At 36.5% G+C, this 25723-nt stretch overlaps 1 protein-coding gene across 3 annotated transcripts in view; it reads right to left on the bottom strand.

Annotated features, from left to right (window-relative positions):
- rap1gapb (RAP1 GTPase activating protein b) overlaps window positions 1-25723 on the bottom strand; it is a 108713-nt gene that overhangs the window by 35980 nt on the left and 47010 nt on the right. For 2 of the 3 annotated variants that reach the window (XM_028002313.1, XM_028002314.1), the window contains exon 1: window positions 8897-9076. The gene's annotated coding sequence lies outside the window, so the exon portion shown is untranslated. Of the gene's footprint in view, window positions 1-8896; window positions 9077-21612; window positions 21649-25723 lie in introns of those variants that run through there. The other variant, XM_028002312.1, reaches the window with a different exon arrangement.

The raw sequence follows: 25723 nt of genomic DNA, 5'->3' as shown, positions 1-25723 counted from the left end.
GTCCATTGTGAGAAAATAGGATAAATTTAATTAAGATAAGTAGAAATATATATTTTAAGGAAATGAAATACAATAATACAAAATATGTGAATCTAGGAGAAAATATACAAACAAAATAAATGACTAAAAAAAGAAAAAAATAAGATTGGTAAAGTATTCTTTGTCATTAGAATCAATTTGAGGAATTCAATCAGAGATTTCAGTTCTGACAAAAATGGGGAATATTAGGTATCAAATTTACAAACTTTTGTTTGGGAATGAAAAATAATTGCATATATGATGATAAAATTATGCATATTTTCAGAGTTACTGTAAAAGCAGATAGAACCCATTCAGTCACAATGTGCATTCAATTTCAATTGAAGAAAAAATGAGATTCAAAGTCACTCAAAATTGTTTGGGAGATGTCACAACTTAGAAATCAAATATGACGTCCTGACCAAAGGTTAAAAGTATGATAAAGAATAAATGTTGTGAAACTGCTACAATAGAGAGGAATGTGATAAAGTGCAGACACCAGGAAGAACAGAGAAAATTGGTAGAAGAAAGGACCTTCAGCTCTCCTCCCCTCACCTGCAGCTCTCTCCACTTTTCCTCTGCTCTTTCAGCCCATACTCTGCTCCCTTTGATTGGACTGAATTACCAGTGTGACTAGGATTCTGGTCGCATTACACGACTTCACGCTTCGTCTCACACAACAGTCAGTCACTGGAGGTGGCAGCCCTTCTGTGCGTGCATCCTGTTCACAAACCTATAGCAGCGGGCACCTCTAAACAAAAGTATAACGATACAATCTGATTTCTTGGCGAGAATGGAGTGAGAATTGATGGGGGAGAAGTGTGCTCTCACCATCTCACATATTTCCCTCACTCTGCCATTTTGGTTGAAACCATTGTGGTTCAAAGGCAGCAAAGCTGAAATAAGATCCATTACACACAATCTCTTGTCTGCAACACAGTCCATTAATAGATGTCAGACATCCCTCCATTACACTTGAGGAGAATCTGTAAGTCTGAGTAAACAGAGCTCCATTCCCCTGACATCAGACTGCTGAACTGGACTGAGGTTAGAAAATCTATTACGAATGAAGCTCTTTGCTACTCTTTATCTCTGCTGAATGACTGAAAACGGTTAGACTGCTAGACACTCAAAAGATAAATTTAAAGTTTGCCCTTTGTTTCTCATATTACCATGTATTACAGTGAAAAAAAAGTCAAACACCACATACCGACACTGACTACACATTGTGTTGTGTAGTACACAACAGCAGATGTAAAAAGGAATAAAGGCAACAGATCTGACTTGACTGGACCTTTTACAACTTTCTAATGGGAAGACTCATTTATCTACATAGTGTCTGTCAGGCAGCCATCCTTCCTCTAATTATCTGTTTAAATCATAATTGATTTATGAATTTAAGCCTTGGCTTTGTTGTTGAAAGTTGAACATAATTCAGTGAATTAGGCCTCACTGTCTGTCTTGGTCACTATGGCATTTTCTGGGATTCAATATCCGAATCTTTTGGAGACTGTATGACAATCTCTGATTGTAGTTCAAGACTTTTGTCTAACTCTTGTTTTCCATTTGTCCTGTGATCTGTGTTCTGTGTACAGATTAGAAATGTGAGGACTGTGAGTAGTTACATTTGGAACTGCTTCTGTTTAAGGGTTGTTGTTTCTGATTGTTACAACTATCTTAGTTGCCAAATAATTGTGTAATCTGTAACCTGTCACAGCATAAAGAAGATACATATTTTGCTAGTTTGTTACTGTATGCCTTTAAAGTCTTTCAAATAGACATACATATGTGGGCAGAATAGAATAGAATAGAATAGAAAAATCCTTTATCCTTTAAGAGTCCATTGGTGTACTAGCAGCCAAATAAGATAAATGGGAGGGAGCAGATTCACTCAAATATGAAAATAAATGTTGAGAATATGAGACTGTAAAATAAGTGCATGTTTACCAGGTAATGCTAAAGCAGCATGGCAGGAATTTGAAAGTGTTTACCAGTTTGTAAAAATCACCACATTGAAGTTCAAAGCAGATAGCCAGAAATTTGCAAGAATGATAAAATGCAAAAGTGACAGAAAACAGAAATATACACAGTATTTTCAGAGAAATTAAGACTTTTTCTTTTGAATTTGTTGAGACATAGGGCCAACATGTGAGTGAGTATAAGAAAAATTTAAAGAATACACTTTAATTTTGAAAAGTGTGCTTGAAACAACACTGCATGTTGTGCAAAGAAATCTTCCATTTGTAGATGTTTGTTGGGATAATAGTTCTTAAATTGCATCCACTTTGCATGAATGTAGATTATATCATAAAAGTGGAAACCAAGCAGGGACTATGTTCTATACACACTGTTTCAGGAAGTATGATAAATAATAATAATAATAATAAAAGAAAAAACAATAAGGATCGTGAACAAACCACCACATTTAGAGAATCATAGAGAGCAAAAGACATGCAATCAAGTACCATCACCCCCACAAATCCTGCACTGATGGTTTTATGTGAAAAAAGGGCTTTTCTCAATTATCTCCCTCTCTGGAGGCAGAGAAGTTCACTGGTGTGGCAGATTAACTATTACCATGAAAATGATGTGGATAAGAGCATAAAAAAGACAGACGCAGTTAATAAAAGACCCCAGTATCACTTATTTAGCTGAGTAAAAGAATAAGAGTTGCCCTGTCCATTACCAAGCTGCTTACTCATTATCTAAGGTGAAAAGAGGCTTTTGCCAATTACACTTAATTTATTCTTTGCTGACTGAGCATTAAGAGTAAACTCAGTGCTAAAACCTACAAAACAAGTTTTTCTTCTGCCAAATGAAAAATATGTTATATTCTAAATAAGAACAGAATTCTCCACTGAATGGTCTGAGTTCATCATTTCTACCGATAGTTTGTTTTACTTCTACATTTATCTTCCAATCAGACACTTGTTTTTTTCTATTCTACACACATGATTTGAAGCTTTTTTCTCCTCTCAGTTTTTTTTTCTCCCTTTTTACAGCTGCAGTTGTGCTAATGTGTTTGTCTCCTAGCAACATGACGAAGCCCCTGAATCAATGAAAAATAATCCCAAAATTACAAATTGCAGCATGACTGCATGCATGGAATTAGACAAAAAACCAGAGCTATTATACAACTCGTGAGTCATGTTAAAGGTAAATTAGATTTGTGGGATAACAATCTCCTTTATATTAACAAATAGGGTGAAAAATTAATGATTTTAATTCTAACTACAATTTGCACTCTGCATAAAGCTCCACTTTAGGAGCTCCTAAAGTGGAGCTTTATGCAAGATGAGCCAAAAATGTTGCAAAATATGAACTATTTTTCTATCCAGTGCCTTACAAAAGTATTCACATTCATTTAACTTTTCACATTTTGTTAAGTTTCAACTATAAACTTCAGTATTTCATTGGGATTTTAGGAGAGTTACCCTCTACAGCAGTGGTTCAGAGCTGCAAGTTGCTATTAATAATTTGGCTAAAATTATTAATAGCAGAACCAAAACTTAAAAAAATATACACCTATGTTTGTTTTGCATAAAATGAATGACAAAATTATCAGAAATATTCAGGATTTTCTTTCTTATCAAGTTGGAAAGTTAGGAGGTTTTTTGTTTAAATTATCTCCCACAAACATCTCATAGAAGAACATTTATTATATAGTATTTTTCTTAGTTTTGAAACCTAAAAACAGAGACCTTTAAGCATTTTATTTTGATAGCTTTTTATTTACAATGTTTTTTTGAGGTAATCTCCTGATATTCTGCTCATTCATGGCAGCTAGAATGTTTCTCAAATGGACACAAGGCAGTCTGAAACTAAATCCTCCAATTAATCCTGTGTTTACCAGCAGCAGTCTCTGTGGAGTGTGTGGCTCATGAAGCCTGAGAAGAACTTCTGCAATCCAATCATGTTGAAGGCCATGTTGTACCTCTAAATAAAAATATGTTTCAGTAACATGGATTTAAACATTTCAGGATGAGAAAATGTGTCTGCAGAGTACACAAAAGATCAGAGTCAATAGAAACAGATGATAGGTCAACAACATAACCTGCTACCCAAGAAAATACATTTTCTCTGAGGCCATGCAATACAACCTTTGGACTGAAGACTAAATAAAACCTTCCATATCCATAGACAAACTGTAATGTATTGAATAAAGCTTATCTGAAACATACTGAACAAGCGCCAATATGCAAAACAATTTATTGTTATGTTTAGCTTCGTGTTGTCACTTATGTAATCAGGCGAGCGTTAGGATTAATCACATTCATAAAACATAATTTAGGAAATATTTTACTATTTCATATTGGTAAAAAAAATTTTAATTGTTCAAATTAATGCTAAAGGTAAATCTGGCAGGCTCTTTGGCAGTTAGACAATGGCTGCTCCAAAATCCTTCTGACCTCAAGCTTAATGTTGGCTGTGTGTCCAGCTGAATAATGCAACGGTTACTTTGGCAATGAAAATTAGCCAAAAACCCTGTTGGCAGAGTCAGACATCATCTTGTCAAATGTTGCTATTATGGGCTTTCCAAATAACAGAGTAACGCGGTCTATTAAAGCTGATCCATTGGGTTTATATACATTTCCCCATTGGCATGAAGATCTTGGGTGACATAGATTAACAAAGAGATAAGAAATACAACCTTTGGTTCCAGTTTCCAGTGCCTTCCATAATATTTGCTGCTTTCCACATTTAGTTATATTACATCCACAAATTTCCTGTGTGGGCTTTTAGGAAATAAACCAACATAGAGAGCAACATAATTGTAAAGGGAAAGGAAAATGACACATGCATCTTAAAATGTGCTACAAAAAAACTAAAAGATATACTGTAGCATGTATTTGTACTAAGTACTTTTATATCTTAAACAAAACTCTTTTGAAGAGCAAGAATTCTTGTGTTTGTACGTCTCAAACATCCATCCATTTTCTATGCCTGTGTAATGCTTGCAAGGTCATAGGAAGGATAGTTCATATCTCCAGAAATCAATTGGTGAGAGGCGGGGTACACCCAGGACAGGTCAGTAGTTTGTCAAGCGGCTGCCAGAACGTGCCATAATTTCTGCATGCAATCAGTGGACATGCAGATTGTAAATGTGTCTAAGATAACAAGCATTAAGATTATGTTCGGTTAATTGTTGAAAGGTGTGGTAGATCTGCCACAGCTTTAAAACTACCTGCCTAATATCATGGTGGCCACCATAGTTTTTGGCTTGTCGTTCAGTGAAAACTGAACCTCTGGAGATGTTTGACGAAGGCAAGCAGGATCAGACCTGCTTTATTCATGCTAGTTAAACTGTGACTGTTTTATAAAATGAGGAGACTAAATCTTCTGTGAAGAAAGGTGCTCAAGAAGTTAAACTTCGAAGGCAATAACTGCAATCATTTTTGTTTGTGTGTGATCTCTTTCACTTCCAGAAAACAACATACATTTTTGATGCAAGTTCTAAGATTGAGTTTTTTAAGGATCCAATACAAAATGTAACTTTCAATGATGTAGTGTATAACTTGTTCAGAAGAAAAAGCTGGAAGACCATCTGCTGAGAAGGCCAGTCAACCAACCAAGCTGACCAAAGTGTGGATGCATAGTCTGCTCTGTTCCTTCCTGTAGATTGATTCACTGTTGTGTCTCCAGTCTAGCCTGTTGTCCAGCTGAACACCTTTATATTCACAGTTTTTCCCATTCTACAAAGCATCCACAAAGCACTACACCAGCTGTTATCAGCTTTTTCTCCATCTCCCATACACTTAACTCGACTGCAGATGTTGCATATTATTTTCTATATGTCTGCTGTGAACAGTGCAATCTCATTTGCCATCATCTGTTGCAGCAGCAGCATCAGAACCAGGGACTTAAAAAAGGCTCAAAACTTGATAAATATACAGAGTAGTTTCTGGGAACTAATGTGGAAGTACTGGAGATAATGGTGCAACGAAGGATTCTTCATAAAATAAAGAAAATTATGGACAACATTGAGCATCCAGATGGCTTAACAACAACAGAGTGTCTGCAGTCAGAGGCTTCTTCGGAGCAGCTTTGATACAAGCTGCTACAGGAGATCCTACTCACCCACAGCCATCACCATCTATCACAACTCTTTGAAGAAAGTTGGATTAATATGAGTACAACACCATTTAATTTATCTTTTGTATCAAGAAAGTATTTTTGAACTTGAATTGAAATGAATTTACACTTCCAACTAAATGAATAACAGTTACACCTGCAAGAAAAGGCACTTGTGTATCTTTTTTTTTACCAGCTCCAAAGGAAAATCTCAGTCTTAAGACCTCTATTCTGATGTTGAGGTCAATGTCTAATTTAAAGTCTGATGCACTAATGTAAGCAAAGATGATTGCAAGGATCTTCTTGTTGCTTTGGGTGTCAAAGACTGTAACAAATGCTGCTCACCCCCTGTGCTGTTTGACATCTTATCCAAAGAAAGACACTACATCATTTAGTACCTTTAAAACTGATACCAATGCAGAAAAAATTTGACTGGCTGTGTATGACTGTAACGACAATTTCCTGTCTTCCTCACTATCTGTGGACTAAAGAGATTCTTCCAACTCATTATGAAGAAATGTTTTGTGTTCCCATGAACCACAAACTGATGTTTTAGGTCATACTTCAAAACTATAGGTTTGGCAAAAAACAACATAGAGCATGAGCCAAGCACACCACAACACAGCCATAGTAAAACAAGGTAGTGAGTGCATAATTCTCTGGAGGAAAACCTAATGGTTTATGATGGATGAAAATGTGAATTGATTTAGGTGTCTGCTGGAAAGATGAATGAGGAGTTTATACTTAGCATCACACAGAGAAACAAGAAAAAAAAAGGTTTTGGAAATGTTCAATGCAGAATCAACAAGTAAGCACGACTAAATCTGCGTGCATATGATGTTCTCACTATCTAATAGCTTCCAAGATTTTATGTGATGTGACATGCAGAAATTTGTTTTAGTTTGGATAAGCACATTTTCACAACCAGGTTACAGTGGACCCCCAATATTTGCAGGGGTTACGTACTATAAACGCTGCAAATATCTAAAATCTGCAAATATTCAAATATTTGAGAGCCTCCCTAAAAATGCCTAGAACTGCCCATTTTAATAGTTCAAACATCAAATATACCATAATATAAATCATTACTAACATTGGAAAATATTTTGACACTGTCGCAGATGTAAACATCCCTGCTCTTTCTTATTTTTGCCCTTGGGATACAGTGAATCAGTGACAGAGAAATAAGCGCCGCTCCAGGATTGACTGCTTTACAAATGCCTGCCAATAGTGTGTCAAGTAGCATGTCCATTAGTATTTGTTGCCCAAGCTGCATTTTTTTTTCAAATATTTCATATATGTTCAACAATAAAATCTCAAATAGGCAAATATTTTAAGAATAATGTTCCACAAAAATATCCACAAATTGGTGAATCCTTGAATACTCAACAGTATATAAGCCAGATTCAGTTTATCGCAGTTTTTATACTCTTGTTTTTCCTTCTAACAGATTTCTTTGCTTTTCTGTTGAATTGCACAGGATAAATGTCACACTATCCTGGGAAATTCTCTCAAAAACTGTTGCAGAAGTTTTAGAATTTTCTTTTATGGTCTTGTTTTTTAAGATCACAAAAACTGAAATGTTAACGGATATTTAACATTCATTAATGTTGAGAGTGTAATGTTGTAATAAACAACATTTCTTGTTGTTTGTCATTAAAAGCAACATCTGAGTCAATGCTACCACCAACTGGGAAATATTGCAACAGGAAAACTTGGGTCATACACTTATTATAAGGTGAGTATTATCAGTGGAGGTCCTTATAACATGTTTTTTCTCATTGCAGTATTTGAAAAAGGAAGTAGCTTTCATGAAATGGGTTTCCAATGCAAATTACTCTACAAAAACACCAAAATCAACACACCTATCACCCACACCACAGGAGGAAACAACAATTTGCTTCCTGTCTTAATTTGAGAACATGATTGCTGGCTGTGTTTTGAAGTGTTTCGCTAAAAATTCAAGGTTGTTGTCATCACCCACTTCTTTTATCAATGCCACCAAACGAAACATCTCTGAGTTAAGCCAGAATGACTAATGGGAGGCTTTACTTTGGCAAAACACAAACTTTGCAGACTTTCTGGCACATTTTCGGCTTACTAATCATTGATTTATGAGGCAAATGAGGCTCAATTAAGTTCAAGTGCTCACAAGAAAGTATGGATATCTCCAGTTCATTCTCTTTGTAACAACGTCAGGTTTCACTGCATTGTTATGACATTCTTGCCCTGGGCTTGCATATCTAGGATTCATTATGTATACTGAGCCCAAATAATAATTAGATCACAGTTTTGCTTTAGGAAGAATATTTTGCCCTGATGCATCTTTTTCTTCTCCTAGTCCAACAAAGATGTGGGCACTAAGTGGCACACACACACACACACACGCCCCCAGACAGACACACACAGACATTGTTTGATTGTTCGCAACTACATACATAAACCCCTTTGCTTTGCAGGTCCACTTAGTACAGAGCAACTAATCTAATCAAGTCCAGCAGCTAATGCACAATGAAAGCAGAGTCATTTACTCGAGATAAAAGACGTCTACTTCCTGTGTGGACAACAGCAGCAGGCACATAGAGAAAGTTCAGCATTCAGAGTGGCACCCAGTGGGATGAAGAGATCTGAGCTGATCAGCAGAGTTGTACAAGAGGCACAATCTTTTGAGCGGCGTCTATCCCGTCAGTTCCTCCTTTATCTGTCAAGTCTTGTCATGAGTTTGGCTCAATTCATCCGTCTTCCATCATCAGCAGTTTATCCCCACAAAGGCAGTGCACTCTTTCATATATCTCTCCATGCTCACCTGTCTCTGGTGCTACTTCACTCACAGCTCAGCCTTCCCTCTTCAATAACTTGGTGCTTGTCCACGTATCGCTCGCTCCATGCGTCTGGCTCAGCCTCTCTATCCTCCAACACCTGCTGTCGAGATCAGCCTCTCGCCTGTCAGATGATGCTGAGAGCAGCCCTCCCCTCTTCGTCTTCTCCTCTCCGTTTTCCTCTCTCCCTCTCTCAGCCTCTCCTCACATGCTTGCGTTCATGCTGCTGCTGCTGCTGCTGCTGCTGCTGCTTTTTAATCTAAGGCGGTCACAAGCGCTTTCTTCTCTGTCTCTCTTATGTTTCCATCTGCACATCCTGTCTTTTCTCTTGATCTGTTTGTGACAGAGAGACGCACATCCAAGCTCTAGCTGTTCCTTTGCCTCAGTGAGCCTGCTTGTTAATTGCAGAATTTGCTCATTCAGTAAGACAAGACTGCAGAGAAATCCATGTTTGGAAGCAAAGTTTAAAAAAAGACAACAAAAAAACATAACCTCATTTGCTGGGAGGATGCAGAGACATCAGATTTCTGTGTCGTCATCTGCCTCTCTCTGACAACTTGTTTCAACATCATAAAACCCCTTCTACTGAAATGAGCCTAAACACCCCATTGTCCATTTGACACATTAGTGGCAGGCAGCGAGCTGAGAAGCTCTCAAATGTTGCAGATTTTGTAGCACACTCGCACATAATGGGGAAAATGACTTGCTCAGCTCGCAGAGGAATGAGCATAGGTCGGAGTTGTGCAGTGTATTACAGAGTAATCACATTTTCCTCTTTGGCGAGAAGCCTGATCTTTTTCTGCATGAACATAGAAGAGTCAAATACATTACTAGGCATTATGCATACAATCACAAAAGAGTTGAATAACAAGCATTGCTGGAATCTACTCCAAACACAACAGTATTGGTAAATGATTGCATTTCAAATTTACTTATTTGTCTATATCCAGTTTAATTAAAACTAACATACAAATGGAAGACATAAACAGAAGAATTTTAGTTTTGAGAGGTGACTTGACATTCCCAGATGAAGTGATTATTCAGAATGTGTCATCCATGTTGAAAATCTGACTCAACTTCATAAAAAGGTGTTTTAGCTCTGTGCCTCATCTGCTTTGATCAAAACAAACATTTAAAAGACAACATAAACCTGACATCTAATCACATATAGATTAAAACAACTGTAAGAGAGGAATTATGTTTATAGTCAAGTCATATATTTCCTCCTCCAATGTCTGTTTCTTAAAGTGTTAGCCTTTCCTGTCACGATGACGAACTTTGTAGGATTCTGCAGTGAGCATTTTTACAAATTTGAAGTAAATAAAAGGCATACATGCAATAAGAATATGTTACTGTATTTTAGTAGTTTTTGAAATGCTCTTGTTGGCTGAATGGTTTTAATTTTTCCACAGTTGAGGGTTTTTGAGCATGTCACAGTAGCTCAGTCTGATTAAGTATGTACTTTGACTAGTCCACTCCAAGACCTTCATCATTGTGGAGGTGGAGTCTCTTGAAGGTTTGAAGGCTTCATCAATTATGGCAAGTTGTCCAGGTCTTAATGCAGAAAAGCAAGCTCAGACTGTTATACAATCATCGCCGTGTTTTGGTATGATGTTAGTTCTCTAAAATACTCTGTTGTTTCAATGCAACCCACACATTTCAATAAGTTCCGTCTTTGTCTCATGTGTCTGCCGGATTTGCCCAGTCTCTCTATTTTTGTTAAATCATGAGCACTGGCCTTAACTGAGGTAAAAGAGTCATGTGGTTATCTATTGTAAATGTTGAATTAGGTTTTCTGGGACCTCTTAGATGAGTTGTTAAAGAACTGTTGAAGTAATTATTAGGTTGGCCAGTCATGGCAAGATTCACCACGGTTCATTGTTTTCTCGATTTGTAAACAATGTCTCTTACTATGGATCGATGGAATCCCAAAGTCTTAGAAATGGCCCTGTATTCCTTTCCACACTACAAATCAATGAAGTTATTACTCTATGCTTCTTGAATAACAAGAAACCAAACAGTGAATGTGAGCCAAAGTATTCAGATGTCTGTTGGCAATCAACACAAATTTGTGTATGAAGCAAATCAAATCACAAGAATGTAATCATACACTTGTGGCAGTGAAAGAAACACAGAGAGCCTGCTATCCTTTCATTTGCTGCTTCAGTGGCTGCTTGAGTTAATCCACGCTGTGTCTCCCAGCACACAGGTCCCAGGTAAGCTGCTCAACCAGTCACCACAGAAAGATATCCCGCGTGTACTGGGATAACCTGGACACAGTTGAACAGCGGAGAAACAGCGCATGACACATGCAGGTTAAGTACGGTCAACACCTTTCTCTGGCTGTTTCAATTCTCTTCCTTGCCAAAAGGAAGGATCAGATGATGAAAGAGCAAATCTTGGTTATCATGGGGAGAGCAAATGTTTGTCAAACCATTACAGAAGAAGGGTGATACCTCTGTAGATTATCTGTCTTTTTTTTTTTTAGATTGCTAAACAGAAAACCATGATTGTCATATTAAACATTTTTTAATTGGAGAAGCAAATATACGTGGGTTAAGATTAGAATTCTCTGAAGTAAATATTTTTTATTTAGTTAGCGTTACTGCTCTGTTTGTCCCCATCTTTCACTGTGACTGTCTGCTTCCTTTTCTACTCACACTCCTTTCCTTAGAAAAATGGAGTTTAATGTTTACACACAGTCTAAGAGAGAATTCAAATAAAACATCAGTACCAATGCAGACGTCAAAGAAGTAACAATCAAAGAAAAAACAGAGGATGAGGGCATGACAATGCACAACAGAAAGACTAAAACTTAAATAACAGCATAGAAAATAAACTAAACATTAATAACTGAAATCAAGTGGAAAACAAAAGCAAGAAGGCAAAAATAAACCAAAAGCTTTAGGAACAAGTTTTCTGAAATATGCCAGGATAGAAAGAAGTGAGTGAACACCAGCAGAAGCTTCCAAAGGCAAAATGTACAAGCAAGCCAACTGATGGCCCACCTAAAAATAAAACTGAGAACATTCCAAGTTTCGAAACTTAAGAAAACAAAACCACAAAGAATGCAACGGAGTGGGGGACTTTTTACTGCTCTGTCTTTAACTACTTATCTCCAAAGTGTTGGTAAAAATGTTATGTGTAGGATGCAGAGTAATATAGAAGCACAAAATGCAAACTAAAACCACCCACACCCAAACTAAGTAGCGTACAGAACATGTAAAAGCCTAGCATCAAACCAGATTTTTTTTAAGCATTTGTCCTCTTTAGGCAGCCAGAATACAGGAGAAAAAAGTTACAGAGATTGCAAACATCTCCCATTTCTAAGGTTTCCTTTTACAGATGTCAATAAGACTGTCCCCTGGGGTCTCTGAAGACGCCTGTAAAATCGTGGTAATCTAGACCCTAAATAAGTAACTACTGTAGTTAAAAACTCCTGGTACATTTTTTGCTTTTTAACCAGTTTTTTAGTATTTTGAATGTTTTTCTTGTTTAAGTTTCTTGCACAATGCAAGCACTTTACCAAATGAACCACCAAGCACTCATAAACGTCACTCCTGAAGTTTATGGGTTACAGCTGCTCATTGGTTCTTCATAATTAATAATTCATTAGCTGTTCATTCAAAAATAAATTGCAATGCTAAGTCTATACAGAAATATTGTGGTTCTTCTTTCAGAATGTAATAGAAATCACTCAATGGGAAGGAAGACGATTTATCCTTTAGGCTGTTCTTTTTCAGGAGTTATGATACTGGTTGATTTATGAACATTATAATTATTTAATGTGGCTTAATATTCTTACATCATAACTACAGCAATCAAATAGTTATAATGTTGCACTTCCAGCAGGCTCAATGCTGCTGGAACACTGAAGCTTTGAAATATGAATGGAATGGTACTCTTTAAACTTTATAAGCTTTTCTGATGTATTTTTTCTGATATTCAAATGACCATGTTTTTTACACATCCAAATTTATTTAAATATTTCCTTTTATTTTGTTTATGTTTTATGCAAGTTCCCAATAAAATAACTTCTAAAATTAGCAAGATGAGCTGATCCCCATGATCAAATGGTCCTGTGTGTAATACACCAAACATATTAGCAATAACAAGCAACCACATAAGACTTGTGATGTAACATGCTGATTCTTTAAAAGTAAAATGAATCCAGCAATACATAAATTAAGCTTTCGGGTGATAAACAATGAAAATATGCAAGCTCTGATGCGTCTCACAGAAGATTCTGTAGAGACAGACAAAAAAGAGAGTTGTAAGCAATCAGATGACTCTCCAGCAAAGACTAATTAACATGAGTAGCCTTCTTGAGGAGGACTTGGTCTTTCGCTCTAATCATTGCCTTAAAAGATGCCTAGAGAGGGATTTTTTTTCTCTCCAATAAAACGTTGTCAGCAGACACAGAATCTCATTTGATGCTATCTTTACTTGGAGTTCTTATGGCTTGTAACTGGTTTTAGAAGTCTAGACCTGAACCTAGACTCTCCATCTGGATGGCTCATTGGTGAGAGCATGTTGCTCATTCATAATTCTGTTTAATCCTTAATTAAACAGTGATTGTAACTATCTTTAAAAATAAAAAGCGATGTTTCAGATTTACAGCAAGCGTAATCTTTAACTGTTAGGCTAAATAAGAAATGAGCAGCAAGTGCTACTTCATTTCAGCAGGAAATTATTCTGGTTCATTGTCATTGTGTTATATTTAATGGAAGTATCTCTGTCATTGGTCATGACCCGTCATAGTTTAATGAGCCAGTTATGGCAACTAAGCTGTCATTAGTGTCTTTTTTCAGCATTGCACCAACCAAAGGTTTACTGTGAAAACTTGACCCCAGTCAGAAACACTGCTAATGTGTTGTACGCCTTTCTCAGGGACAATAAGGACACAAAAATGGGATGGATAACCTGGTGCTTATAACTGTATTTAATGGACTATAAGTCACACAGTTTTTCATATTAGTTGTTCCTGCTACATCTTTTTCTCTTCATGGTATTAATTCATACCGACTGATGTGAACCAAAGAGTTACCATCTGCAGCCGAGAAGAAGCTAATCACTAATGATGCTATGTTTTCATGCTCTGGTAGTTGCCAAGCAGATGAATATTAATGACTTTGTAGACGAGCCTTTTTGGTGTTGCTTTTTCATGCAACACAGCTGTCTCTATCACCTTGTATTTACACTGCATGTGTCTCTGCTCCGCTGTGCACTTTGCTGGCAGAGCAGACCACCCTGAAACTATCAGAAACTGACCACAGACTTCCAAACCAAGGTCGAAGGTTTCTGCGAGTTCATTGAAAATTAGGTAGCTGAACACAATATATCACCAGTGATTTTTCTTCTTTATGATATTTCTTGACTGATACAACTCTTGCTCCAGAGCAGGGGTCCCCAAAGTCGGTCTTCGAGGGCCGGCCTCCTGCATGTTTTAGTTCTCTCCCTGGTTTAACGCACCTGGATCAAATGATGGCTCGTTAGAAGGCCTAAGAAGAACACCGACATGCTGAAAAGCCACCAGGGAGAGAACTAAAACATGCAGGATGCCGGCCCTCGAGGACCGACTTTGGGGACCCCTGCTCCAGAGCAACCTTTAATCTGGAAAATGTACTATCTCGCTTCACTTGGGTTCTCATTTCTTTTATTCAATGTAGGCAATATCTCTGATTGGAGTCAAATAGTTCAAATGAGCTAAACATACTATGTGCAAATCTGTAGCATAAATTTTAACATGACTTTCTGTAAAAAATATTTACTGAGCTCAAGTTTACAAAAGAGAACAAACATGTTTATATCTTTAGATTGTCATTATTTGAAGATTCTTGCTAGATCTACTGCAGGAAGTGATGGGTAGAAATGTAAAATTGTCCTTCTCTTGTAGAAATGCTTTAGCTTTCTTAAAATACTATACAAACTTACTACGTATTTGGAAAATAAAAACAAGCTTTGTGACTTATTAGTAGGTTGATTGAATGAAACCCCTCTGTGCTGCATTTCTGAGAGTCCCTGTGACTATTTAGCTGATTAAAGTTATTATGTGGCTTCATATAGTGAGGTTTCCTGCTGCTCCAAGTGGCAACAGTGACTGCTGAGTGAAAACCCAAAACAAGTAGGAAATAACGGTGAGCAAGAAAGGCTCATTGGCATGCATGCAGAAAACAAGGGCTGAAGACAATTTTTTAAACGTGACCAACATCTGTAAGATAAAAATACCCAAAATATTTATTTTATAAGTAGAAACACTTAGTGAAGGCAATAATCATTGCTGAATTTGGCAAGTCTGATCACATACAAAACAATTATAAACTTACATTGTTATACTGGTTACATTTCATGAAGACAGAAAATTAGCCACAAATGAAATTGTTATGCTTCATAAATAAAAGCCTAGAGATACTTGAAGATATAAAGAACAATTTGGTTAGCAGTTGTCATAAATGACAATGGGCAAGTGAGACTAAGCAAAAACCTAAGTGTGATGATATGTCATTAACGCTACTGCTATTTTCTTTTGCTCTTGGTTTAATGGCGAGAAATATCTAACTGGTGCATTTCTTTTTAGCTTGGAAGTAATGAGGCCTTATGGCAGTGAGGCTTATCATAATTACAAAAGCCATATTTAGCTACTTCATAAAGTTCTATTGGAATTTCCAGACAGATAATTGTGGAGAATAAGTGTCTGTGTAGGATCATGATCAGTATTTTCAAAAATGTCTATATCACAAAGTGCTTCACAATGTTTTCTATTGTTGTTGGTTCTTTTTTTTCTTTTAGCAATCTAATCTTTTGATTATATGTTTATTTTATATTTAACGAGGCAGGTGAAGCGAGCAGCAGAATATCTCCATCTGCTTTAGACCTGGTTGGCCAGAAGGGCCTTTATAACTCTGCGGCTCTGACCTTAGTGCCACCCACAAGAGCATATCCAGATGCAGACCGATTTCCAGGCTGAACACACTAAAAGTGGGACACACTCCAAGGGCTTGCAGCCAGGTTTCTTTCCTTGTTCAGAATAGCATTCAGATATCCTCCAAGCAAAATAAAAGGACAAAAAGCCAAATTAATATTTATGGAAAGAAACTGCAATTTTGTCTTCAACTCTTTCTTTAAAAAAAAAAACAAAATAAAAACTCTATTATACTTAAGATATTCTCATCAGATGCACTTCAAACATATACTTTGGCACAGGTTAAAAAGGAATATTTACATCACTCTGTTTCTTTCTTCATTCCCTGGCATTTATTCAAACCAAACGTATCCAGTTTAATTAGCTGATTGCAACTAATATTTATTTGATTACTTTCTTAAAAGTTAGGTGTTTAAATACATTTTCTTAAAATTTAATATGAAAGAGTGCCTTTATTGTCTTGGGCTAAAGGAGGACAATGACATTCAGAAATGCAACTCAAGGTGACATTTCTGCTACAATAAAAACATAAGTTACCCTATGAGTCACACATTGCACTGTGGGAAAATTAGAGTCAATAGCTATTTAATAATATTACAGTATATTGAAAAAGACTCTTTAAGAATAGCATTGCTGTCAAAACATATTTGGGAACAGATTTTGGGCTTCGCAATTTCTTTGGAGCTATTAATTTGAAGTAGTGACCAACTAAGACACCAACATGCTTTCAGCAACACCTCTGTTTACAGCATATGCAACATATCAGGTTGGCACTACTTTTTGCATAAAGCAGTTGCCAGAGAGACAGTATCTTCACCCAGGCTGTCTCTCTGATGAACACAACAAACACCTTACAGCTTGAGTTGTCAGTTACTCAGATGTGAAATAAAATAAGCATATTTGCAGGTTATGTATGTAGACTTTACAAGTCTACACTGTGAGCACCCAAAACCAAGGTCAAATAACTTGTTTGTATACACTGTCTCAGCCATTAAAGATGATTTTTATTCTGAATACTTGTACTTTTACTTGGTACTAAGTTCCCTTTGCACTACTGAATGGAAACCACTCAAACTAACACACTGAATAATTGGACGGTGCTATATGCACTGCATATCCGCAAATGAAAATGATGCTCTAGATAATCTGCAGCAAAGTGGAAACTCTGTGGTTTGAGGTAAGTTGATCTATGAATATACCATTAATATTAATTTAGTTAGATTTAGCGGTCTGCCAAGTCACTAGATATCCATCCAAGTGAATGTCTCTGAGACAAAATCCATACTATCCAGTCAGCAAGAGAGTCTGATACAACAGACCACACTGACTGCCTTTTTAGTTTGCTATCATGTCATTTATGAAACATGTTGGCTCTTGGTTGGTATTACAGATGTAAAAAGTGTATCCCAATTACAGCAAAGCCAAGAAACCTCACACACAAATATCTGGTTCATCCACTAGGCAACAGATGGCTCCGGTTTATCCATTTACTACCTACTCGTGACACTGACTCCCTTCCATTAAGATGGAAATGATCATTAACAGCCGTTTGAAGTAGCACACATGCCTAATTAGATGCCTCTCCAGTTAACTCTCTCTTCTTTAAAAGGCAGAGGACCACTTCATTAACACTCAGGTTCTCAAGTCTGTCAAAATGCTGGCTCAGGCTTATGTTTCTGGCTGCAAAGCAACAGATGCAACTTCCAGCTGCGCCCCTGCATATCACCAAAGCCTAAAACAAAGCCTCTTGGAAGTGAACGTCAAAGTCAATCTAAGCCAATAAAATTAGATGATCTCTAACTCACTAACAGTGTCTTTCGCCATAATAAATTATGATTATGCTTGTTCTCTCTCATGCTAATGTCTTAATGGAGAATATTGCATAAATGTCAAGGTCTTTATCCAGCAGCAGCTTAAGAGTTAGAAAGATAAGCTCCCTGTTAGTGGAAGAAATTAAGGCAATTACCTTTTAATTGGCAGCACTGTGCTGTGAGCAGTTTAGCACAGTCAAAGATGTGTTTTCACACCTTTTACAAACAGCATCTCTTTAATCAAATGAGTCAGGGGAGCTGAAGTTACATCAGCACAAACCAAATGCTCAAACATGGTGATGGAGGGAGCTAAGGCTGTGCTAAAAACACCAAACAACACTTAATAAAGTCGTTGCATTCAGCAAAGCAACTTTTAACGACAATCTGTGGTGTGAAGCTGCTACCATAAATCTCACCCATGTGATGTCCATAGCTCAATAGATATGAAATAAAAAAAAGTAACTGTTATGGAGAGATCCAAAACAAAACCAACTTTTTTTCCAGAGAGCTGCAGCTAAAGGAGTTGCTCTGAATTGAAGATAAATTACCTACTAAAACATAAACAATTAAACTCGAGGAGCCTTGGTTGGCTCATCTTTTTTTTTATTTCGATGCAGCCTACAACTGCTGCAGTACACGACTGGCATCATGACTCAGTGATTATAATCTGCAATGATTACAATCTGTGTTGTGGATTGATAGCAATGGCACAACCCTGCTCTGAGATACTGTTAACATCTGCTGCAGACCTGTTTGAAATATGGAGCAACCGAAATCCTCATAATAAAATTCAGCTAGTGTGCGAGGGTGTATTCTCCTGATGAACATGAATCATCCTTAAATCTCCAATTTCCTCTTTCCAATAAGCCCTCCCATTGTCCTTTTCAAACTCATTAGGAGTCCATTTTTGTCTAATTTTATGGCCCATTTGATGTATAACATCAGCAAAGCCTAATTTTCCAGCTGCTGGCAAGCTAGATGACAGACTTGTAAACAAAAAGGCAAAAATCCTTCAGTAGATTACTGTGCTTTACATCCTGCCAAGTAACAATAAGCTAGAGAAATGTATCATATCCATCTCAAGTACGAGCTGTAAACAGTTCAGCTTATGAGTTTGATTTTATCAATGTGTGGGAGCTAACAAATGTTCAACAGTTGGTAAGACAGTAGAGGAGATGGTGTATAAACCACCCAACTGATCTACATATGGGTAAGCATACCTTCAAAAAAAAAACCCATTTAGCTAGTCTTATGATAGCTGTTTTGATATATACCTCATTTGTATGAAACTTAGTTTATTTGAAATATAGTTAACACATTTAAATAATATCAAATTACATAATAATGTGATTTACAAAACAATAAGCAATGTTGAAATGCTACAAAAGGGGACCCTTGACGCTGGCTCAGTGCTCATTCAATGTAGTCCTGAAAAACAGCAACATTAAAAAAAAAAAGCATCATAAAAATCCAAGCAAGTGTTCTTATGACTTTTTGGAACAGTAGCTTCTTCTTGCCATTAGCAGTTTCCTAAAGGTCACTGTAGCAAACTGCATAACTTTGTGTCCTGTCAACAGATTCTGTCACCTGAGATGTGGCTCTCTGCTGCTCTTCAATTATCACTCTGGACTTCTTGGATGCTTCTCTGATCAGTGCTCCCCTTGCTTTGCCTTAGGTGTACTCTAATGAATTATTTGACTTTTTAAGGCACGTAGTAGCACTGCATTATATTTAGGGATATCAAATTCAAATGCATACACCCGTTTTCAGATTTTGAAAATTCCCCAAAGTCTATGGTTAGAATGTGTCCAAATGTAAAATAAAAACAGGTTGTAAGGCATGAATAGTTTTGTAAAACTCAGTAATATTGAACATAAGGGCCAGTGGGTTTGAAGAGTTGAACTGACCTGAGTTATTCCCTTTTCTGAAACATCTGGTAAAGACAAACACTTTTTTGCTTTGTTAGACAGTGCACACTATGTGGATGATAATTTGAGTAATTTCTGTATTGGACATTTATGTTGTCGACTGCTGACAGAAATTTCTTGGACATCCCTGAAAAGACATGATGCCATCCACAATGATGACAATTTACATCATTAAAATATATATTTTCATAAAATATGTTTAATGACACTTGCAAATGACATACTACTTAAATATCAGTTGAATATTCCACGCTAGCAGTGCAAACGAATATAAATAGCATCGGATTAATCCAGTGCTGTGAATTCACGTGAAGATTGAGATTTCAGAGGTTTGTAATTTACATGACCAGCTGGCATCACACACATTTTTCTGCACCCTGTCTCGATCCATCTGTTTCTGCACCTGCACAGGCTTTCCATGCTGGTAGACTACCTGCTGAATAAGGAATATTACTAGCTCTTCTCTCTCCTTTTTCTAACAACACATTGCAAAGAGGTCAAGTCATCAGAGTACAAAGTTTTTCAAACATACATTCGTTTTTACTCACGTGGAAATCTCATTACCCACCCAAAAAAGTCTTCTTGAGATAAAAGGTTGGTCGTTTTAAGTTCTTATAATGGAAAATGTAAAACGTTCTTATCCACTTTTGTAGTAGCTACACCTAGGTCATCAACTGATCATTGTGACGAAGCCTATTTTAGATTACAATTAGATGTCTTATCCCTAAAGGAACAGACAAAGCATTTAACAGATGGACAACTTAAAATCTTATTCCAGTGCTCCTTTTGCTTAGTCAAACAGTGACAATGGATATCACTTCATTTTATTTTTGCTCAGACACCTCCTCAGTAAATTCTTAGCTAATTAAAAATACAAAAAATATCAATTTAGATTACCTAACCTGAGATAAAAACGTCAGACGACTGGAAATGTATTACTTATAACAATAAAAATGCAGTCAGTACAGTAAAACAGTAAAACTGGAGCCTGACCCCACTTTTAATTACAGCCTATAACAATTATTTAATACACAATAAACACTTTTGCATTTTGTTGTGCAAATTAACACTTCAAATTTCACTTTATACACACAAGAAATGCTTCTCCTATGGTCCCTTCAAAATCTCTATGTTAGACTTTCAGCTGGATCTTGAATTAATTCCTGATTAATTGTAAGGGCATTAATGATCCTGTCAAGCTGTGAATGCATAGTGATGTACTGCTCACTGCATGTGTATTGCTTGTATCATAATGGAGCTAACAATAAATTTCTGACAAGTTCATGATTTTTAAAATAAATGGCGATTCTCCATAATCCATTATATAGCCAGCTAAGGATTACATTTATGAGCTAGAACCACACAAGCCTCAAGTCTGCATCGGGTTCAAAGAATTTTAGTTGATAACCTGCTGGTGTCTGTTAAAAGACTGTGTGAAGTATGCTGGCTAATTTTGGCTTTTTTCTTCTTCCAGACATAGCTGCAATGTGTGCTAAGCATCACTTTCTTGCTGGGTTCAAGAGAACCTCGTCTGAATCCACTGTAGGGGATTCACTAAAGCCTCCAAAAGACCTGCTTTAGTCCCAGCAGCCTTTAGTCTCAGTGCAATCTCTGGTCAAGGCAACAGAGTTTTGTGCTGAGATTTTCAAACCCACCCATATAAGACTCTTAATAAGACAAGTTGGGAATAGGGATCCCGGCATTCCCAGGATAGGGATAGGGGAAAAAATACTATGATATTATGAGTTTTTTTCTGGCTAAATCACAAGACATCACAATTAAAATACGCATTAGTTAAATAAAAATTTTATTTTACTTTGCTACAGTGAAGCGAGAAGTAAGCAACATCAAGGTGACCAAGACAAAAATAAAGCAGGATGCAGCATCGATGTAAAATTTGTGATGACTTCATCTAATTTTAAAATGGACACATAAAAATAGATGACATTGATAACTACAACATTGCAAGAAAATATTTGCAGCAACTGAAGCATGAAACCCAATTCTGTTATGTATTTTAGTTTTAAAGACAAATGACTCACCATGTGGTTCTGGTCCTGGAGAAGCTCTTGTCAACTCTAGACAGAAAGAAAGAAATTTTTAATTTTCCTTATAAATACCTCCTGTCATCAAACTCCAGGTCTTTGTTTTTTAGTCGTATTTAAGTGCAATAGAGAAAAAACACTAAAAAAAGGAAGCTTTCTGCAAATGCATCAATCAAATGTGAGCATTTGAACATAAGGACTCATTTTTGCCCCACACAATTTTGCATAAATCATGATCATTTTAAAGCCAGTATATATTTTTTACCGGTAGATTGCAATACATGTTGTACGCTAGGAACGTGACACGAAGCCAGAGGAATACGCTTTCCATATATCCTATTTCCTCTCTCCACCACGCCTCTGCCTGCCAGCTACAGGCTCAGTAGAGCCAGAGTGGGACTGTTTCAAACACGGTAAGTGGTGCCTGGCAGCTGCAGGGAGGCAGACTGTCGGAGTGTAGATATGATTAAATGGAAGGAAACGCAGCAGTTTTAATCGAAATATCATCAAGATTAGAAAATCAAAGTAGAGCATACATGAAAATTTAATCTACATCTCAAATATGTGGAGGAATTAATTACAGAAATCGTGCAACATTGTTACGTTGTAAGATAAACTGAAATGTACAATGAATAAGAGAAATATTACAATTCAAAGCAGGAAATAAGGTCAATATAAGAGGATGCCAGAGTATGTTTCCTCCACTTGCTCAACACTTGCTCAGCAGGTCTGTATTTTGGAGGGATGTCACTCTTACAATAATGCCTCCTCTGGTAGAACTGATCTTTAAAATTGAACAAAAACAGACACTGGCTGTGGATAATTAATCTACAAATAATCACTGCCACTGCCATCCTCCCCAGGGGCAACAATTCAAATAATTACAAAGCTAATTCAGAGTCAATGCTTACAAAAGCACGGAAGCCATTTATTGACAAAGTAGTAAAATGAAAATACCATCCGGATAATTAGAGCAACTCTCCTGACATTCTTATTTTAGACCTGTGCAAATAGACTGCTTTTGTTTGCTTCCTAAATGACAAAAATCTCTATAAAAAATGTGACACATGCTTAGCAGCATACCAATCATTGATCTTAGCTAGGAATATTTTTGATATTTCAGTAATTCTTGAGAAGAGGGACAAAACAGGTCCTATGGATAAAGCACAAAATTTGAATAAAATATACACAAAATATAATGTTTTCAAATATCTGACTAAACTAACCTGGGCCATGTGAGCACAACAATGTATGTTTTTCTGGTGTTTGCTGAATATTTTTTAAAATCCCTTGTCCTGGAGCAGAACTCAATACATTATAATAGTTTAAAACAATTAAAGGAATACTAAGATAATATATTATAACAATAAAGTATAAGTATTCAAATAAATAATTATTAAAGTATCAATAAATTGAATTCAAAATTATTTTTTATATATTTTCCAACTCAATTGAAATTTGTCCCAAGTTTTGTCAACACCATCAGACACAAAAAATTCAGGCATAAATGCTGAAACTAAATGCTGACTGGTTACATCACAAACAGAAGAGATGTGTCTACAGCATCTCCTTGTTTCCAAATTTTACTGTTGCATTTAGTTTTACTTGAGAAATCCCAAGATTTATTCCCCAAAGATGATATTTCTGAGCACCAGAAACAGATTATGTAAGGTTTGCTCCTGTCTCCACCCTTTATCCATTACAGATTTTATGACATGTGCACGGAGCAGATCCTGCCACCCAGAACACCTGCAGATGTTTCTGTTTGTCATAATAATCTTAAGAAATAAATTAAAGTGTTTTTAAAATCACTGTCAAACAAAAATACACTTGATGAGACATTATGTTGCCTGGAGAACAAAAAGGAGCTTAAACATGTATAGTAAATGTGCCATGCTGGCAGGAATAATTACTATCTTTGACTGCAGCCGTCTCCTGCCATTTTACATATGCTTATGCACCAAAACAGCTGACAGAAATTGTCCAAATGGTCCTCAGCATGTCATAATGAGCTGTAGAGCCTGGCTAGCAAACTATCATTTGATTCAGGTGTGTTGATCCAGGGAAGGAACTAAAGCCTGCAGGATGCGAACCCTTAAGGACTGTCTTTAGACTGCATTAGAACTATTTAGGCTAAATGCCTTAAATAAGCTTCTACTTAGCTGAACTTGTTGCATGGAGAGATGTTGGTTGCTTTCTTGGACAATTTGTGCTACCTTTCCAGTCTTGATGGGCAGGACTAATCAGCCCAACTGGGAGCACCTGTCAGACACCATCAAGGGTGTTTAATTTAAAACAGCTAATACACTTTGCCCTGCTGCTTTGTTTTCACCTGTTTCTGCTGGCATCATATGTGTTTGTGACATTGTATTCACTATAAACTGGACTAAATAGCAGTAGCTGCCAGTTTTTACATGTCAGGAGTTCAGCTGTACTTCGAAAATACACATCAAATATTCACTGCTATCTGTTGCATAAATGACAATTAGAAAAATCAAACAGAAATCCTCTTTTTGTCTGATTGTATTAGGCTGAAAACATGCCACACATTTTTGGCATTGACACATCTCTGCCTAAATAGGCAAATGACAGCAGCTGAAATTGCAGCAGTGGGACCATCTCAATAAATTGGAATATTAAAACATTTTTTTGACTAATTTGATGAAATAAGAAGAAAAACCTACTATATAAAGTGACGCTATAGAGAGTCATACACGTCAAGCCTTAATATTTACTCTTTACAATATCAGTATACATTTTTCCCTCTGAAATAATTCAGCTCACGCAGAATAGGAAAAGCACTACTCAACTGTTGGAATGTGGGCAGAATATAATCAACCATTTCCAATATCAACTAACTCACAGATTGTGGTCAATTTCAAATGGAGCAGTTTACATATGCAGAACTTTACTTTCACCGCAACACATAACAAATTTCTACTTTAACCCTAAACTGGAATGGATTTCACTTCATTGTTTTCTCACTCTGGTTCTTATCGCACACTGCTTCCGCAGAACGTCTGGCAACTGTTTTAAGTAATAAGTTAATTTGAATCAGGTGTGCAAAAGTGTGTCAAAGCATGCAGAACATGTTGGACCAGAGGACAAAAATATTGAGTTATTGAAGCTTGTAGTTTTAAGTTTGAGTTTATGCTTACCAGACTCTAAAATTAAAGCTTGTGTTGCTTACATTCTTCCATGGTCCAGTCATTAAACTACGGTATGCATTCTAGCTTGCCAAGGGGAAATTATAAAAGTTTTACATATTTAGCTGTCTGTTGTTAAAATTTGCTCATTTTACATGAATAGGTTGATAATATTAGATGTATTATATGAATTTTGTTAAGTTTTAGATAATTAAATGGTAGAATCCCACAGTTTGTCCCAAATGAAATATTATTTTATTGAACTTTTCAGTGCGTTTCAAACACAGTTGTATCAACCTTAACCCAGTTTTCTAACCGACTAATATCTATTTGATATGAAAACAGCCATGTCAGGAGCTGCTGAGGGCTGTTTTTTTACTGTTTATTGCACCTTGTTATCAGTGGAAATATTAGTTTGCCAGTCATCATTAGGTGTGCTGTTTGTCCCCCCTGCTGACACAGACAGCACTCTGTTTTGATATTAACAGCCAGGATTGAAAAATAGGTCACAGCATAAACAACCACACCCCCCTCTGCTAATGGATGACATGACACCTCCAAAATGTGACACAGCATGAACCGTAACAAACTAAATTTTGCAACTAATTGCACTGACAAACAAGTGTTTCCAAAAGTTTTAATTAGAGAGAAATGTCATGAAAATACGTTAACATTACAGTGAATTTGATTTGGACTGCAATGTTCTGATGTGGTATTGCACAGCTGAGACTAAACCTGAATCGCCACATTTTTATTCTTTATCTCTAGTATCAAGCAAACAGCCGATAAAAATAAAATATATACCGTATCTATTCAATTCTGTCAAAATGGATGAAATGTTCTTTTTATCAGTTTTTCAACCACACTAGCAAGCTTTTCCAGTTTAAACATTTACAGAGATTAAAGCAAAAATACAATTCCCTCAACGACATTGGATTTTTTTGTAGCCGTAAAACTTTGGG

This window comes from Xiphophorus couchianus, chromosome 20 (assembly GCF_001444195.1).
Source record: "Xiphophorus couchianus chromosome 20, X_couchianus-1.0, whole genome shotgun sequence".
Classification (NCBI taxonomy): Eukaryota; Metazoa; Chordata; class Actinopteri; order Cyprinodontiformes; family Poeciliidae; genus Xiphophorus; species Xiphophorus couchianus.
Note: the sequence above shows the minus strand (reverse complement) of the source record. Positions and strands in the feature narration are given on the sequence as shown.